Consider the following 17,781-nt stretch of genomic DNA (forward strand, 5'->3'; position numbering starts at 1 on the left):
CCTGGATGCACGCGCGCACACACACGCACGCGCGCGCGTGTGCACGCGCGCACACACACACACACACACACACACACACACACACACACAGACACACACAGACACACACATGCGCACAGTACGCCCTCTCTCTCTCATTGTGTTTTCCCTATCTTTCTGTCTCTTTCTAACCCCCCCCCCATCTCTCTCTTACACACACACGCGCACACACACACACACGCACGCACGCACGCACGCACGCACGCACGCACGCACACACACACACACACACACACACACACACACACACACACACACACACACACACACACACAACCAGTTAGAATGTGCTGAGTCACTGTAGAGAAGTGAGTGAGTCCTTCTTTCTTCCTTTTAAGGTGGTTTTACACCAGACTAACTCTGCCTTCCAGAGGAGCTCGTCTCCAAGCCGTTCAGTTCAGACTGTGAAGGCAACTCAACACAGTAGCGTTAAATTGAGGATTTCACTGCTCCTCTGGAACCAGGAACACATGAAGCCACGGGAACACACAGGGTTCTTTAACAGTTTTCAGTTCAGACACTCTGAGGCTCTGAGCTCAGAAACAAAGATCAGCGAGAGATTTAGAGAAAGGGAGGAGGGAGGGATAGAGGGAGGGAGACTAAAAAGAGGAGGGAGAGAGAGAGAGAGAGAGATGCTGTGTTTACACATTACCAGTATATTGCTGGCTACAAAAAGTGACATAAATTGCCGGCATAGGCAGGAAATAATAGGGGAAGAGTTGCTCACACATCACCTGCTGTCATGTCTGTCCATCCATCCATCCATCCACCTTCAACCGCTTATCTGGAATCGGGTTGCAGGGTGTTCCCTCTCCTGAGCATTCATATCCACTTCATCCAGGGGGATCCCCAGGAGTTCCCAGGCCAGTGTGGAGATGGAATCCCTCCATCTGGTCTTTGGTCGCCACAGGGTCTGCTCCCAGTGGGACGTGCATCAAGGACCTTCCTAGGGAGAGACTCGGGAGGCATCCGTACTAGATGCCTGAACCACTGGCTCCTTTCCAAGCGTAGGAGCAGCGGTTCTACTCCAGCCTGCACTATCACCAGTACAGTACTGTACGTAGAGAGAGAGGTGACTATAAGCATGCAACAAGATGGCATTTGGAGCTGACCAACACTGTCTGTTCCCATTCCCTTCAGGAAGATGCACCTGCACCTACCACAACCACATTGCAACAGGTAGACCAGATAGATACAAATAGTGTATACCTACCTATGCAACTATCCTGCACTAATATATCTTGGATCAAAACGTATCTGTTGGTTGGGTGCCTTAATAAAAGGCATTAAAGGGAGCTACAGTGTTCTATTCTTATCATTTTGAAAGGGAACTTAGGTAAAGCACATGGACTGGTGGGTGCTGGGCTAAAGAGGCTTTAGTTCACAAAAGGATAGAGCCAGCACGCCGAAGTAGGTACAAGCGTCTTTATTTGGCTGACAACGTTTCGATCCTGCTGTGGACCTTCATCAGGTCAGTTCTTATTCTCTGCCTTTGGGCCTTCAAAGCACAACTAAACATTTGTTTTTGAGTAAAAGTGGAGGGAAAAAATGCAATTCTAGCAATTTAATGTCATTGTTTATGTGTGTTTGTTGCCAGGGTGCAGCAGGTCTCCCCATTCCCAGCTCAGATCTGGATGCAGTCCAACGTCTTGTTGGGTCACTGATTATTCCAACCCTCTCCCTGTGCCGTTCCTCACTCATCATCCTGGGACCGGGAGGATGAGTGGGTGGAGACGAATCCACAACTTTCTTACATGCATTTTTTAAGAACAGGTTCAAACTATAACAGGTTGTTTGATTATATTTCTTTTTACGGTAAAATAGATGGGTGCTGATTGCTGAGGACACCTTAATCCATGCTCTTTGGCACTGATGCTGCAATTGAAAGGTTCTGGAAACGAGTCGATAACACTTGACGGGGTAGATTTCCCCTCTTGCCCAAGGCTGTACTTACGGCTCGACTGCCTTGTGGTTAAAAGCGTCTGCCCTGAGATTGGAAGGTCGGGGGTTCAATCCGCCGCAGAGCAGGCCAAAGACTATAAAGATGGGACCCAATGCCTCCCTGCATCAAGGGTCGTATTGGGGCAAATCCCTGTGACATGGTAGCGTGGTGTCCACGGGCTGTGCTTGTACATCAAGCTGTCTCACACTGAAGGAAACAGGAGATAATCTGCTGACCTGTGGGGCACACGGGAAAAACCTTGGTTCCCCAGGCTACTTTAATATTGCTGAGAGACTCAACCAGTTTGCTGCCCTGCTGTAATGATTTCATCTTGACTGCTGTCTGGTTGGAGGACAGGTTCTGGTGAGGTGATGGAGGTCATCAATATGTCCGTACACTGACAAATGTGTCCATGGCAAGACTTGTCCGTGTCTGTGGCATATTTTAAATAACATTATAATGTTGTGTGTAGTGTCATGTAGGGTGCTTTTTAAAGCAGCATGTAGTTTGGGGTATCAGTGGCCCCTTTGGACACAAATAACATGGCAACCAACGTCTTTGACTTCATTACCCATGAGTCTCTGCAAGCATGTATTGTGGGGAGCCAGGGACCTGCTGTGATTGGCCAGTCTTTGCTTTGAATGGCAGTTCTGCATTGGTTCCTTGGCAAATTCCAGGATGAAACTCATTGTCTCCCCTACTGTACATACTGTACTACTCTTCATACTGTAGTAATACCAGTAATACAGTCGAGCCCCTAGCAGCTAGGGACCCCCTAAGTCTATTCATTTATGGAATTAGTTTTTGCTTAAACGATTTTGTGGGACATAATATGCTATATAGTTGTTAAAAAGCTACATAGTGCTACTTTAAGTTGTCTTTGAGCTTTTTCTTTTTTTGTGTGTGATAGTTTTTAGTTTTTTTTTTTCTTTTTTTTGTACATATCTTTATGTGATCCTTTTGCTGATGTGTTAAGTTTCGTAAAATGTAAAATGTTGTTCAAATGTATGAGGTGGGGAAGTTTTGAGGGCAGTTTTAAAAGAGGATTGGGGTGGGGGCTGCTTTGATGTGGGTTATGTGAGTTCCATAGATACTGTAGGCCAGGGGTGGAACTGAGAAGAAGGCCCTTTCACCCCAGGTCCAAACATTAGCCTTGTCCTAGTCTCCCGTAGCCAGACAACTATTCCACAATCTCTGAATGCTATATAGAGTCTGGAACAGCAGCTCCCTAACGGCGAGTAATGGAAACGGGCATTACCGTTCAAGAAAATATATTTCAAAATGTCATTTCTGCTAAGCAGCAAGCTAAACATGCTTATATGATTTTTATTTGGGTCATGATAAATGTGTGCGATGTGAGACAGAAACGGAAGTGACGAGGAGGCTTCACTTCCGCTTCATCTCGCACTCATCATTTCTGCTCCGGTTTACCAGACTGTATGCCGGGAGCATTTGCCCAAATCGCGGCGGCAACAGTCTGGCCTCGCGAGACTAGCCTTGTCCCAACCTGTCCTGCCATACAGTGATGTCATATCCTGTTTACTGGTCGTACAGATATATCTTGTTTACTCTCTTCTCTTATAAAACATATCCTGTTAAATGTCATATCCTGTTAACTATTTGCACTGCAATAGACATTGTTAATAATTTTATTAAAATCTTGATGAATGTAATAAGAAAGAGTCTGTTTACTCTACCTAAACAGAAACAATATGCCAAATAACTCAAAATATACTTTATAAATATATTTGGTTTCTTTTTTCCAGAGGCTAGAATATATCCAAATACTGTATAAGATGGAAGTACATTTCTGGAAGTACATTTTTCAAAAATGTACGTATCTAACTATTAATTTAGAGAATGTCCGTCCGATGTCCGCCCGTCGTCTGACCGTCTGTCTGCATGTTGACATCACTGATACTAAACGGGTCTGGTTAGGGTTAGAGTTAGTTTTAGGCATAGTTTTACTGAGGTTAAGGTTAGGATTAGGCACTCGCTGAGCACACGCCCGGTGCGCATTTCCGAACGCACCCTTTGATACACTCGGACTGAAAGACCTGCAGAAAACACTCTCCCGATACTAAACAGTGTTCCCGCCATGGTAACAGCCATGGTGAAAAAATGCCCAAATTTGGAGATGATATCCACTGTCTGTCTGCATGTTGACATCACTGATGATATACAAGTCGCCACCATGGCTGTCTGTCTGCATGCTGACATCATACTCTGACGTCATAGTACTGACATCACAGACTGATACAACGGGTATTGGACAACTGCACATCAACGCTGACTGTTCTGCCCAACGGGCACCGGTTCTCTAGCTCAACCTTTTTTCTGCATGGGCACACTTTTCATGTCCCAAGAATCCATGGTCACACCAACATAATACGGGGGTGTAAATATCCTCACTGTCGGGAAGAAACCTTGTATCTCCAAGTTTCAAATTTCTACGTTTCTTCGCAAAGTAAAGCCCTGCTTCATCATACAAGGCTGTCGCACAACAGTGAAAACAGCAGATCTACAAGCACACATGCAACGCCTCGCACCGCATGCTTGTAGATAGGCTTTTTTCACTAGTTTAAATCATTTTTACAATGATAAATACAATACTGGCTTTCAAGCAGTTTCAAGGGGCACACTTGACCCTTCTCAGGGGCACACCAAAGGTCCCCAGGCACAGTGGATGAGAAACACTGAACTAACATTACTTCTGAGACTCCTACATTCAATCCCTCATATACTGTGAGTGTGCATATAGGACTCGTTTATATAATAAATAGAATATTGAACTACATTATGACGTTAAATGTATTTGTAATGATCATGGACAGTATCTATAGCCAGGGGGAGCCAGGAATGGAACAGGGCCACTCTACCTCCTGACTGTCCTCTTTGTAATGAACCATATCTGTGAAATGTGTGTATTGAAATAAATGAAATGTATGTCTGGTAATATTTATCTTTCTGTTAGTTTTGTACAGTTCTATCCGTCTCTCTTGCTCCAAGCCTGTGTCTCCTTATCCCTATCCCTCCTCCCTCTCCTTTCCTTTCCTTTCCTTTCCTTTCCTTTCCTTTCCTTTCCTTTCCTTTCCTTTCCTTTCCTTTCCTTTCCTCTCCTTTCCTCTCCTTTCCTTTCTCTCTCAGTTCTTGACCCCCCTCCCCTTCTGTCTTTGTTAAAAGGAACTGTTGGAAAGGAACTTGTTCCACCACATACTGCAGCAGCTTTCACTTTGATCTCTCTCTCTCTCTCTCTCTCTCTCTCTCTCTCTCTCTCTCTCTTTCACTCTTTCTCCCTGCCTTTCTCCCTCCTTTCCCCCTCTCTTTCTCCTTCCCTCCCTTTCTGTCTCTCTCTCCCTTGAACTGACTCTACCCCTTCTCAATTCAATTCAATTCAATTCAGTCCAAAGGCATGAGAAACATACACGTAGGTCTACAGTATATTTACATTGCCAAAGCAAAAGTGAAATAAAAACAAAACAAATGTAGGTCTACCTGTACATACAGTTAAAGCCATAGGCCTGCTAGAATAAAGAAACATGTAAACAGAGCTGTGCAACACTGCAATCGAATATGGTAGGTAAAGATTTACAGTAAAATACAAACACAAATGTATGCTTTTTTTTTTCCAGTACAATACATTTACAGATATGTACTGTGTGTGTATGTATGTACAGTATGTACAGTAACAGTATAGGTCTGCACTGAGATCAGTATGGTGCAAACAGAGCAGGAATCTACGCAGATGATTAATGACTCTCTCTCCCCCCCTCCCTCCCTTTCTCTCAGATAGAAATTCAGTTTGACATCTAGCAGACCTTGTGTGTGTGTGTGTGTGTGTGTGTGTGTGTGTGTGTGTGTGTGCGTGTGTGCGCGCGCGTGTGCGTGCGTGCGTGTGTGTGTGTGTTGATGACTGCAGCAGGTGAAGGGGCGGGGGCTATTGTAGCAGCAGAGCATGTCTGCTACTGTGTGTGTGTGTGTGTGTGTGTGTGTGTGTGTGTGTGTGTGTGTGTGTGCAAGCTTCGTCGTCATGGCAACAAGGATCTGCAGATCACAGCAGCTCTTCAGGCTGCAGACTGTCTACATACATGCACGCACGTGCTCGCTCCCACACACACACACACACACACACACACACACACACAGAGCAGTAATGTATGTGCAGCAGCAGTAACATTACATGACATATTGTACTGCAGTTCACGATACAGTTATACAATGTATCATATTATAGTGACATTATTTTCACTTATTGTTACATTTGTTACATACATCAGGACAGACTATGTTTGTTATACGTTTTTAGGGTCAGGTTATATTGTTACTAGGGATGGGACGATACGCGATTTTATCGTGATAAAAAACACTCACGATAATCGTATCGTGGAGATTTAATTAATCGTGATATCGTCCTCCGTCATGCTCTGGGATCAATTCACCTTTTATTTGCCAAGCTGCATATATCCGGTACCACTTAAACCCTCTATAATTGGTAAAAGGTACTTATAATATACGTACTTGATACAGTCTTTTTGTTCACTCTCTATCAAATGTCTTTGTCAAAAAATAGCCGATCTACAAGCTCACAACGCGTCGCAACGCGACGCGTTGTGAGCTTGTAGATCAGCTATTTTTTGGCAAATGTTCCGCCCCGGGATAATGGATTTTGATTATCGTGATGATATCGTAAATCGTGATTTCTTTGGTCACAACAATCGTGATATGAAATGTTCATATCGTCCCATCCCTAATTGTTACAGGACAAATGATGTTGTTACATTTTAACCACCTTAACCCTATGTGGTTGACTGGAGTCCCTCAGGGATCTATATTAGTGTCTTTTCTGTTTTCTGTTATTGTGGGGAAAGGTTCAACAGAAAATATCAGATTCTTGTCTTTATGTGGTCAAAGACAGATTATGTAGTCGCGTTTTCTTTTTCATTTGTTTTTGCCTTTATTGGTAGTTATTTTTATTGATAGTTATTTTTATTGATAGTTATTTTTTAAGTGAAGGTGGACGGGAAAGAGGGAGACGGTGAGAGACAGCAAAGGTCGTCGGGGACGAGACTCAAACCCACGTTGCACTGTCAGGCTGCATTAGAGCCTAAGTGTCCGGACCGCTAGGCCAAGGTGCGGGCCGTAGTTGCAAATTACGATAACGTACTGTTTTCTAATCACATTATGTAATTATTATGTTAAATTGTGGTACATTTTCATGTCATAATTATTAATATTATGTTACATTTGGTTACATGTTCACCCCAGATATGGGGTATTTCCAGCGATATTGTTATATTATTTTAATATACTGGGTTTAACATTTTAATAAAATACACATACAGTACAACGATATGCTACTGTATGTGTATATGTACAATTGCATTTTACTATTACTTTAGATGCCATTTGTATTCGTGGAAATGATACATTCCTTCAGAACTGCAATATCTCAATGTTCAATTTGGAGAGAGTGAGTGTCTGCGTGCGTGTGCGCGCGCGTGTGTGTGACAGAGAGAGAGAGACACAAAAGGTTGTGTTGAGCAGGCGTGCGTAGCAGAGAGAGGGGGAGAGAAGGGGTTGGGACATAAAGGTTGGCTAAGGAGAGAGAGGGCGAGGGACCTATGGTCAATATTGTGTAGCGTGTAGAGAGAGAGAGAGGGAGGGAGGGAGTGTGTATTGTGTGGGCTGGATATTAAGGAGCTCCAGACCAGTTGGCAGTAGAACAGAATAAACACAGCCTGCCAAATACTGCTACTCTATATCTCTGTCTGACTATCAGCCTGCCAAATACTGCTACTCTATATCTCTGTCTGACTCTAAGTATCTGTCTGTCTGTCTGTCTGTCTGTCTGTCTGTCTGTCTGTCTCTCTCTCTCTCTGTCTGTCTGGCTCTAAGTATCTGTCTCTGTCTCTCTCTCTGTCTCTGTCTGTCTGGCTCTAAGTATCTGTCTCTGTCTCTCTCTCTCACCCATTCCACATCACATCATGTACACCAGGGTTCCCAAATAGGCGGCACGCGGGCCATTTGCGGCCCGCGGGGGGCTACTGTCTGGCCCCCACCAACCCCAGTAATAATGGTGGTATAAGAGCAGCAACAACACTAGTATATCGTCGTTGTTGGGTGGAAATCTCGTATCTCCAAATTTGTACGTTCTTTCGCAAATCATACAAGGCCGTCGCACAAAAGTAGTGAAAACAGCAGATCTACAAGCACACAACGCCTCGCACCGCGAGACGTTGTGTGCTTGTAGATCGGCTGTTTTCACTAGTTTAAATCATTTTTAAAATGATAAATTCAAAACGAACGGTTTTGGACATACAAGATTTTCACCCAACAACGACGAAAACTGTCGCTGGAGTAGTGGGAACGCCACCGTCGCCCCCTGCAATGTTGTGGCCCTCGGCTTGGTACCCTAGACATAATTCGGCCCTTGGGGAAAACTAATTGGGGAACCCTGATGTACACTATATTTGCTGCTATGTTCACGTACCTTTATGTCTTACCTCTGGCACTACACGGGTACCATGTGTAAATAAATATGTAGATGAATTGTTTGTTTTGTATTGATCTCAATTAATTCAATTCAATGACGACATTATTGACTTGGGAAACATACAGTATGTCTTACATTTCCACAAGCAAGTTTGAAATACAAACAAAACCTATAAATCTACATAGTACCGACTATAGGCCGACTAGAACAGAGAATTGTGTGCAGAGCTGAAAACACGTCAGTAAAGTAAAGATAACTTCAAATAATAATAGCAACACTTTTTGTTTTCTGTGAGTATTTAAAGGTGTCTTCTCTGTTTGTATGTAGGCTACACTATAGTTAAAGATGAGCATGGTGCAGATATGGATTACACAGATGATTGATTTATTTTCAAATCTGTGGCTATATTCCATTGGACATTCTTTTCCTGTCAGAACTGCTCACAAATGCAGCTGTGTTTGCACATTGCTATACTTCACCCAGGAGATAAGGGAGATTCTTTTTTGTATTATTATTTGACCCCTTGCCAACTCTACACACACACACACACACACACACACACACACACACACACACACACACACACACACACACACACACACACACACACACACACACACACACACACACACACAGAGCTCTTCACTATAGTTTCTTGTCCTCACATTCACTGTGGACACGTTTTATTGACCTATAAATAAATATTAGTCATCTGTATATCGATACATCTTGGTGTTGCCAGGTAAGGTAGTAAAATAATTATGTTCTTTGTTGTGATTGGCTTCAATTAATTGAAAGGTGATTGACTAATTATTGCAGATAGGTGTTCATTGTAATGATTGTCTTACCCCTTATGTCATAATTCTCTAATATAAAGATCCTTGATAATATTTTACAATGAGACTGTTTTGTTATTATTACAAATGTTATTATATATAGGCTAGTTATATACTATTAATTATGCCATTGTGTCTTAATGTCAGGCTAATGGTGCTCTGGTGCCGCTGGCAGACCAACTCCTTGATGTGATTGTGATCCCATCATCATGAATAAATTACAGCAGCGATGTGCCAGGGAGGCAGCCTGGCACGCACTGGCAGATCCTCACCAAAAACACACAGACACGTGGAACACTCCAACAGGAGACATTATAAATGATATGTCTAACCCTGTGTCTCTGATGGGACTTTGCTCCAGCAGAGCAGAACCACTGCTCAACCTGTGGGTCGGGACGGGACCCCACAATTTGTGGGGGTCCCCAGATGACAATAAAGTGACAATTTAAAGACCTTTTTAATGCCCCCAAACAAGAAAGAAATAAAGGAAAAAGACCATTACTGCATTAAAAGTAATCAACAAACTATAGGCTACAATAGAAATTCCCCAAACATTGGCTAACTTGTCAAATAATATTAGAAAGAGGCACACAATGTGAAAATAGCTGATCCATACAGCTATTTTCACAATATTAGTGCTAGTCAGGGTGAGGTGTGTGTGTGTGTGTGTGTGTGGGGGGGGTACCCAGTTCAGTGGTCCTATATTCAATTCAATTTCAATTCAAAGGGCTTTATTGGCATGAGAAAACATATGTTTGCATTGCCAAAGCAGAATACACAATACAATACAATACAATACAATACAATACAATCTATACTTACATTCCTCTAAGAGCCGCATCCCACTTCCAAGCCCATTCACGCCCACTTCACATCCACCTCAACTCATAGCTAGATCAGATGTAGGTCGGTAGTAGGTCGGTAGAACTCACGGAATACCGCCCTAACTCTATCATTGGCCCCCCGTTGCCATGGTGACCGGTGACCGCCGTCCATTGGCTTGTATTCCCAGCTATGGGACCGGCGGATCCAATTTCAACCGAGGGGGGCGTAGCCAGAACACACACACACACACACACAAACACACACACACACACACACAAAAATTCTCTTTCACCTCAATCGCAGTAACATCCGTATACACCACGTCATCGCATCACCATTTTTTTTTTCCAAATTTTTTTTTTCTCAAAATTTTTTTTTCTCAAAATGTTTTTTTCTCAAAAAAATTTTTTTTCTCAAAAACTTTTTTTCCTCAAAAAACTTTTTTTTTCTCAAAAAACTATTTTTTCTCAAAAAACTATTTTTTCTAAAAAAAAACATATTTGGCCATTACACACACCACACTGCCGCAACATAGCGGTGAGGGCCGCGCAGCGGCCTGAACTCTAGATTTCGGGCCGCAAACTTCTAGTACAATACAATACAATACAATACAATACAATACAATCGGAACACAATATGTACAGGTGAAAAGAGTGTAACAGTTTTCATGCATCACGGTTATGTGCAGGCAGAGGAGGGATATATTCAATTCATCAACTTCCAATTCCAATTTAGTTGATTTTGGTGAATAATACACAATGAGGTGATGATTCAGACAGACAGACAGACAGACAGACAGACAGACAGACAGACAGACAGAGACTCTTATTATTTGCTCATGGTTTCTTGAGATCTCTAAGGAATTCTCTTGTGCTGGATGGGTCACTCTCTCTGGCTACCCCCCCCCCCCCCCCCCCCCTCTCTGATCGCCCCCCACCCCCCTCCTCCTCCTCTGTCTCTCCCTACCAGGCAGCAGGGAGGGAGGGTGAGACTAGAGAGAGAGAGATCCAGTCCTACAGAGCTACTGCAACTGTAATTCTCCAGTGTGCAATGCAAAAGGAGGAAAAGAAAGGAGTTAAAATGGCCTAAATGCATCAGTCGGTAGTCGGTTTGATTGTTCGTTAAAGCCTGCACTGAGAGCAGGGGATGGACGAGAAGAAGATCTTGTGAAGGATAATAGCAGTCCAACAGGAGGACCTCATAGAGGTGCTGCTAGCTGCTAGCTGGGCTGAGGCTGCTTGGCCAGCGGGGGCAAAGCGAGAAGAAAATCCAGTTTTTTTCCTCCTCGGGGGCTTCAACGCATGTCGCTCTCCATGGCAGGAGGAGGACATTATTACTACTGGGACATGTTGTTGTTGTTGGACAATCTCATCCTGGTTTTGTGGTGTAACAATAACTGATCAATAAGGATTTAATCGATAACGCGGTGATTAATGGTCCGGAGAGGAGCAGCTTCTTCTGTGTTACTGTACTGTTGGTCGTTGGGGACGCAGCAGAGGAAGAAGTGAAGAAGGTAAGATCGAACAGAATATCGGATTTATCGATTATTATCGGGGTTTAATGAAAAGATACGTCCGTTGGGGTTTTAACGGTTTTTAACGGGGAAGGCTTGAAAGAAGCGACCGAAGCCTCGCTGTGTGAATGCATTCTTGTGCGTATTATTGGCGCTGGTGGCTAACGGCTAGCCTAGCCTCCATTGTCACACACATACTACATACATTACACACACACATACAGTCCCACGGCTAGGCTAAATGCTAATGCTAGGCCGCCCAGGATGATAAACACGTCAAGGATCCGCCGGTGACGTCGCGCTGTGGCGTTGAATTCCAGAAAATGGCTCTGCAGTGAAACCTGAACACGCTGCTCCACACTTCCGCACCGTGGGTGACATCACCGACGCATCCTTGGTGGGTTTCTTTCTCATCCCAGGGCTAGGAGGCTAACATGCTAGCGTAGTGAGCTAATATTAACGAGCTGGTTTTCTTGTTCCCACGTTAGTTTTTGTATTTATTTACTGGTTTTGGGTGGAAATTGTGAGTTTTTTAGACTCGACGCCGCTGAACTCACGCTTTGTTCGGCGGCGTTTGGGTTTATTTTTTAAACCTTAAACCGCTTCGTTAGCAAGTTGGTGCTAATTAGCAGGAAGCAGTGGCATGCTAGGCTAGGCTAGGCTAGCTGCTGCTGCCATTGTAAACAGTGGTGTGTTGCAGGTAACTGTTAGCTTAGTAGTAACAACACACACACACACACACACACACACACACACACACACACACACACACACACACACACACACACACACACACACACACACACACACACACAGTAATGGTGGTAATAACAAGGCAAGACATTAGTGTACGAGTGTGTCTTTTTGATTGAAGACTTTATTGTCAGTTTGCATAGGAAAAAGTACAGTTTCATGACGGTACAGTTCACTGGTACAAGGTCTACCAAAAGGAGATCCTAGAAAAGACTAAGCTTATTTCCATAGGAAACCATTGAAGTATCTCATATAACTTTGAATGACAGACGGATAGAACACAGTACTTACTATGCAGTAGATATATATAGTCAGGAAAAAGGGGGAAAACAATTTAAAAATAAAGACATACAGTGTGTCATATTATATGATGAACAGAGACAATTCAAAGTGCTTTGCGTAAAGAACAAAATGCATTTTACGAGAAATAACAATAATATTAATAATACAATTAAAATAAATGTGCATTAAATGAATAATGCTAAAAGTGCAATCGCAGGTTAACTCTACTTTAATTGCCAAGTTGCACATTATCGGCAATAAACTGCTTCTTCAGGACCAAATCATCCTGTTCAGCCACCACAGCTTGATGATGCTGCTTCAGTTTTTGTGATGCCACTTTAAACTAAAGCAGTGTTTCTCAACCTTTTTTTTTTTCTGCATGGGCACGCTTTTCATGTCCCAAGAATCCATGGGCACACCAACATAATACTGTCGGGCAGAAACCTTGTATCTCCAAGTTTCAAATGTGTATGTTTCTTCACAAAGTAAAGCCCTGCTTCATCATACAAGGCACAACAGTAGTGAAAACAGTAGTGAAAACAGCAGATCTACAAGCACACAACGCCTCGCGGTGCGAGGCGTTATGTGCTTGTAGCTCGGCTGTTTTCACTAGTTTAAATCATTTTTAAAATGATAAATACAATACTGGCTTTCAAGCAGTTTCAAGGGGCACACTTGACCCTTCTCAGGGGCACAGCAAAGGTCCCCAGGCACAGTGGTTGAGAAACACTGAACTAAAGGAGTGTTTTATCAGCTACCACATGTGGACAGACAGACAGTGGTAGTTGGTGCTTGTAGTGGTAGCAGCAGTGATAGCAATAACAGCATGTGGTACTAAAGGTACACAGAACACAGTGAAATCATTTGGTTCACATAGGCTCTCTGTGTAGTGCAGCCACTACTATATTGTGACTTTTAAACTGCCCTCCCCCTGACATTTTCACAGAGTTGCAGTAATTTCACAGCCTAGGTCTGTAATACATTGTATTATAGTTACTTTCTCTTCAAACCCGGATTTGAACCCTGTTTCCTGCACAAGTGCTGATGTTTTTACCCATCTGATTGAGCTGATGGAGCTTGCTTGGGTGATAAATGAAATCTTGACAATCGGGTCAAAATTCGTGTTAGATCTGTGTCTAGGTGAGACATGACCTTTCACAAAGTTAATATAAGTTACTAAATGCATTTGCAAATTATTATTTATTTGTAGTAACTATTCGCATACTGTGAACTCTGTCGGCCATTTGAGTGATGGCGTTTACAGTATACTACCGGTGAGAGACTGTGTGCATATGAAAAAATGTGGCCTCCTGGAGTGCGTGTGGAAATGTAGTGCCCGTAACCGTTCTCCCTCATCAATGTGTCCCATCCCTTAGCACAACATTGGAGAATTTAAGGGGAGCGTTTCTACTACGGCAACGTGAGGCGGGACAACGGCTGCTATGACGCAATCGCCGTTGCGGTCTAAATTGTTAAGCAAAGAGCCGTCGGCGACGGGGTCCCACCTCTTTCACTGGACGCTTTGGTTCCCATGCCGACGGTGTCAGACCGCCATTCCGAAACACCGCCATTCCGAAACAGGGTTAGGGTTAGGGTTAGGGTTAGGGTTAGGGGTAGGGTTAGGGTTAGTTAGGGTTAGGGTTAGGGGTAGGGTTAGGGTTAGTTAGGGTTAGGGTAAGGGTTAGGGTTAGGGTTAGGGTTAGAAGTCAATGTTCGGAATGGCGGTGTTTCGGAATGGCGGGGTGTAACCATGCCGACGTGTCTATACAGCAGGCGTTGTAGGCGCAACGTGGAAAGGGACCTTCTGGCGTAGTACAGACGGCTGCTACGGCGGCAGGTTGATCTATAGAGCGCTGATCATTTCCGGTTTCCGTTGTCATCTGCCGTCGCCGTACGAAGCTTAAATAGCCTATTATCTTACAGAGCTGTGGAGGGAACTGGGGTGGAGAACTCAACTCGTACTCAAAGTCAGTGGCTGGTTGTATTGCACCAACCTCCTTATTTCCCCAAAAGATCTTGGAAATATCTTAATTTCGTATCTTTTTTTGCCCCGTTTTTCACCACTGCGGAGGTTGTGTGTTCCAATCCACCGTGCATCTAGCCTACAATGACCCGTGTTCAGAAGGCGGGTGGGGACTTGGGGAGGGTGATACTGTCACCCTGGGAGGGTGATACTGTCACCCTGGGAGGGTGATGCTGTCACCCTGGGAGGGTGATACGGTCACCCTGGGAGGGTTACTGTCACTGACTGTACGTACTCCTACGGGCTGATGAGGACAGTGGTTCTCAACCTGTGGGTCGGGACTTTTTAGTACCTCTAAAATGACAAATTAAACATTGGTCAAATATTAGAGGCAGAAATTGGTGAAAATAGCCGATCTACTTGATCACAGCGACTCGCGTTGTGAGCGTGTAGATCGGCTATTTTCACCATAGAACTGTGTTATACAAAATGTAATACCTCAACTCTTAGTGCTCGTCATGGTGGGGGAGTCCCCAATTAAAATATGATTATTTTGGGGGTCGCGGCCTGAAAAGGTTGAGAACCACTGGGTTAGGACATCTCTGTCAGCAGGGAGTGTTGGGTGGGGGGAGCAGGACGAAGGTTCTGCGTCTACGTCCTCCCGGTGGGGGCTCCTCACTGGCAGGTGAGTCAGTAGGATGCAACAGTAGTGACAACACAGAAATATGTGGGGAGCAATGGACCAATCCCCAATCACATACACACCCATTGTAACTGTTACAATGGGTGTGTATGTGATTGGGGATTGGTCCATTGGCACACTGACTAAACTAGAAATATCTTCTAAGGAAATCACAAAATGCATTTGTAAGGAAAGTCTTTCGAATCATAGTATTTCTTTCTTAGAAAGTCTCAATTCAATGGTGTGCCAGATTGTGAGACTTTATTCTTTTGGGGGCCAATTCGTTAAATCACCCATGACTTTCTATAATTGCAATTACTGGGCAGAGACAGAATTACTTTAAATCAAATCTTCTCTTCTGGTTTTGTGCAGGGACTGCCAGAGAGGGACCCCCTGCACAAAACCTTTTCGCAGGGTCTGTCCGGCCAAATACATATCATTTTGAGGGTCCTTGTTGGCGCAAAAAAGTTTGAGAACTGCTGATTTAGAAGAAGGAATCGTCCTCAGGTCTTAATGGGTTTAATGAAGGACTCTAAAACTCCATCTGCTCCACAACAAACAACATCCCTGCATTCTTTACACATTCTCTCTCTCTCTCTCTCTCTCTCTCTCTCTCTCTCTCTCCCACCTCTCTCTCTTACCTCGCTCTCTCCTTTTCAACCTCCTCCTCTCATCATACCCTCGCTCTCCCTCAGTGGCGTCAGTTCAGCAAAAGCTAGGGTAAGATGGGAGTCCTCATGGAAAAGAGGAATTACATTACAAAATAGCAGATCTACATGCTCACAACGCCTCGCGCTGCGAGGCAGATTGGCTATTTTCACAACGTCTTAAAAAAACCTGAGTTTTGTCAGTTTTTTTACACAGGTTTCTATGGTTTCTTGGGCTGGATATGGCAGCCTGGAATGGTTGAAGTGCAGCTAAACTTGGCATGTTAGTAAACGTGCCACAATTAACAATAATGCATTGCACCTGTGCAGCTGACCTGCGGAACCTGGGAATATACCATTTTGTCAAGATGGGGAGAATACAAGTGTGGAGAATATAATTATAATACCTTGTTAAAGTGACCATTTTGTTAAATTTTGCATTTGTAGTTATTTTACTGCGCAGATAGACATGGATTTATATTTAAAAGTAACTTTTATTTTCCCCCCTGGGTATGGCAGCTGCATACCCCTGCCATACCCAATTGACGTCTCTCTCTCTCTCTCTCTCTCTCTCTCTCTCTCTCTCTCTCTCTCTCTCTCTCTCTCTCTCTCTCTCTCTCTCTGGTGAATCAGACTGTGTGATATGAGTTCTCTCTGGTTGCCATGTCAACAGACAGGTGTGTGGTTTGATTCTTTCACTTCCCCTGCCAGCGAGGTGAAACTGACCCTGAATTATCAATCGCCGTCGTGACATCGTATTTGTCACGAAACGAATTAACGTGATTAACCATTTAATTTGTGTTTTGTGGCGGCATTGGGCGCGCGCGCGCGTGCGTGCGTGCGAAAGAGAGAGAGGGGGAGAGAAACTGAGCTAGATTAATCCGAACAAAGAACGGAAGTTTTTTTTCCCTTTTGTGAATACTTCCTCATGCACTTCCTGCCATAACTTTCTTCAGTACGAGGGGAGACGAGAAGCCATTAAAGCCCCTTTTTAACATTCACTAATATATAAAATTACACCCATTCTAGCCAGGGTTAGGAGGAATATTGCCCCAGTCAGTGTGTTGCTTTTTCACCACTGTTTTCATAAAGAAGACTGTTTTCCCCCCCCCAATTAAGAAGGGCCTGCTAAAGTTCTCTAACCCGCTCAGTTGCTGTCAAATAAAGATACTTCTAAAGATATAAAACACAGAGGTTTAGAACCACTGTTCTAGACTATGCCTATTCCGTTAACAACCCATTTAGAACGGGTACACATTATTGTGTATCATTATTTTATGCTTTAACTGTTGAAAAATAGCATATATACAAGCTTACAGCGCAGCACCGAGTGCCGCGCTGCGAGCTTGTAGATTTGCTATTTTTGAAAAATCGTGAAAATTTGAATTTTGACCTGATTTGACCCGTGTCTTTTGAATCCTTCTAAGATCTTTTCAAAACCCTATGTTTCTATGTCAGCAATCTGGCCAGCCATCGTCAAAGAAAAGGTCCTTTTCACTTAACCGGAGCTCAGTTAGTCTGTTCTTGAGAGACTACTATGTCAGTGGTTCTCAAACCTTTTCATGTGAGGGACCCCCAAAATGATATTTATATGGCCACAGACCCCCATCTCAAAATATTTAGTTCCAGGGACCACCCAGAAGCAAAATTTGAGTTACAAACGTTCACTTTGAAAATACATATATTCAAAGATTTGCACACATTTTCACGACTTTAAAAAGATCTACAAGCACAATCTGCTATTTTTCAATAACTAAAGCATTCAATAGGCCTAAATGGGGTTTAAATGTGTTGTTGCCATGTGTC

The 17,781-nt window shown here is 43.6% G+C and overlaps 1 protein-coding gene across 1 annotated transcript in view; it reads left to right on the plus strand.

The window, feature by feature from the left end:
• Positions 1 to 11,526: 11,526 nt before the first annotated feature.
• The window catches only part of zmiz2 (zinc finger, MIZ-type containing 2), a 42,375-nt gene continuing 36,120 nt past the window's right edge, over positions 11,527 to 17,781 (plus strand). The window contains exon 1 of the mRNA XM_080739645.1: positions 11,527 to 11,648. The gene's annotated coding sequence lies outside the window, so the exon portion shown is untranslated. The remainder of the gene's footprint in view (positions 11,649 to 17,781) is intronic.

This window comes from Nannobrachium achirus (assembly GCF_963921795.1).
Source record: "Nannobrachium achirus genome assembly, chromosome: 12".
NCBI classification, from domain to species: domain Eukaryota; kingdom Metazoa; phylum Chordata; class Actinopteri; order Myctophiformes; family Myctophidae; genus Nannobrachium; species Nannobrachium achirus.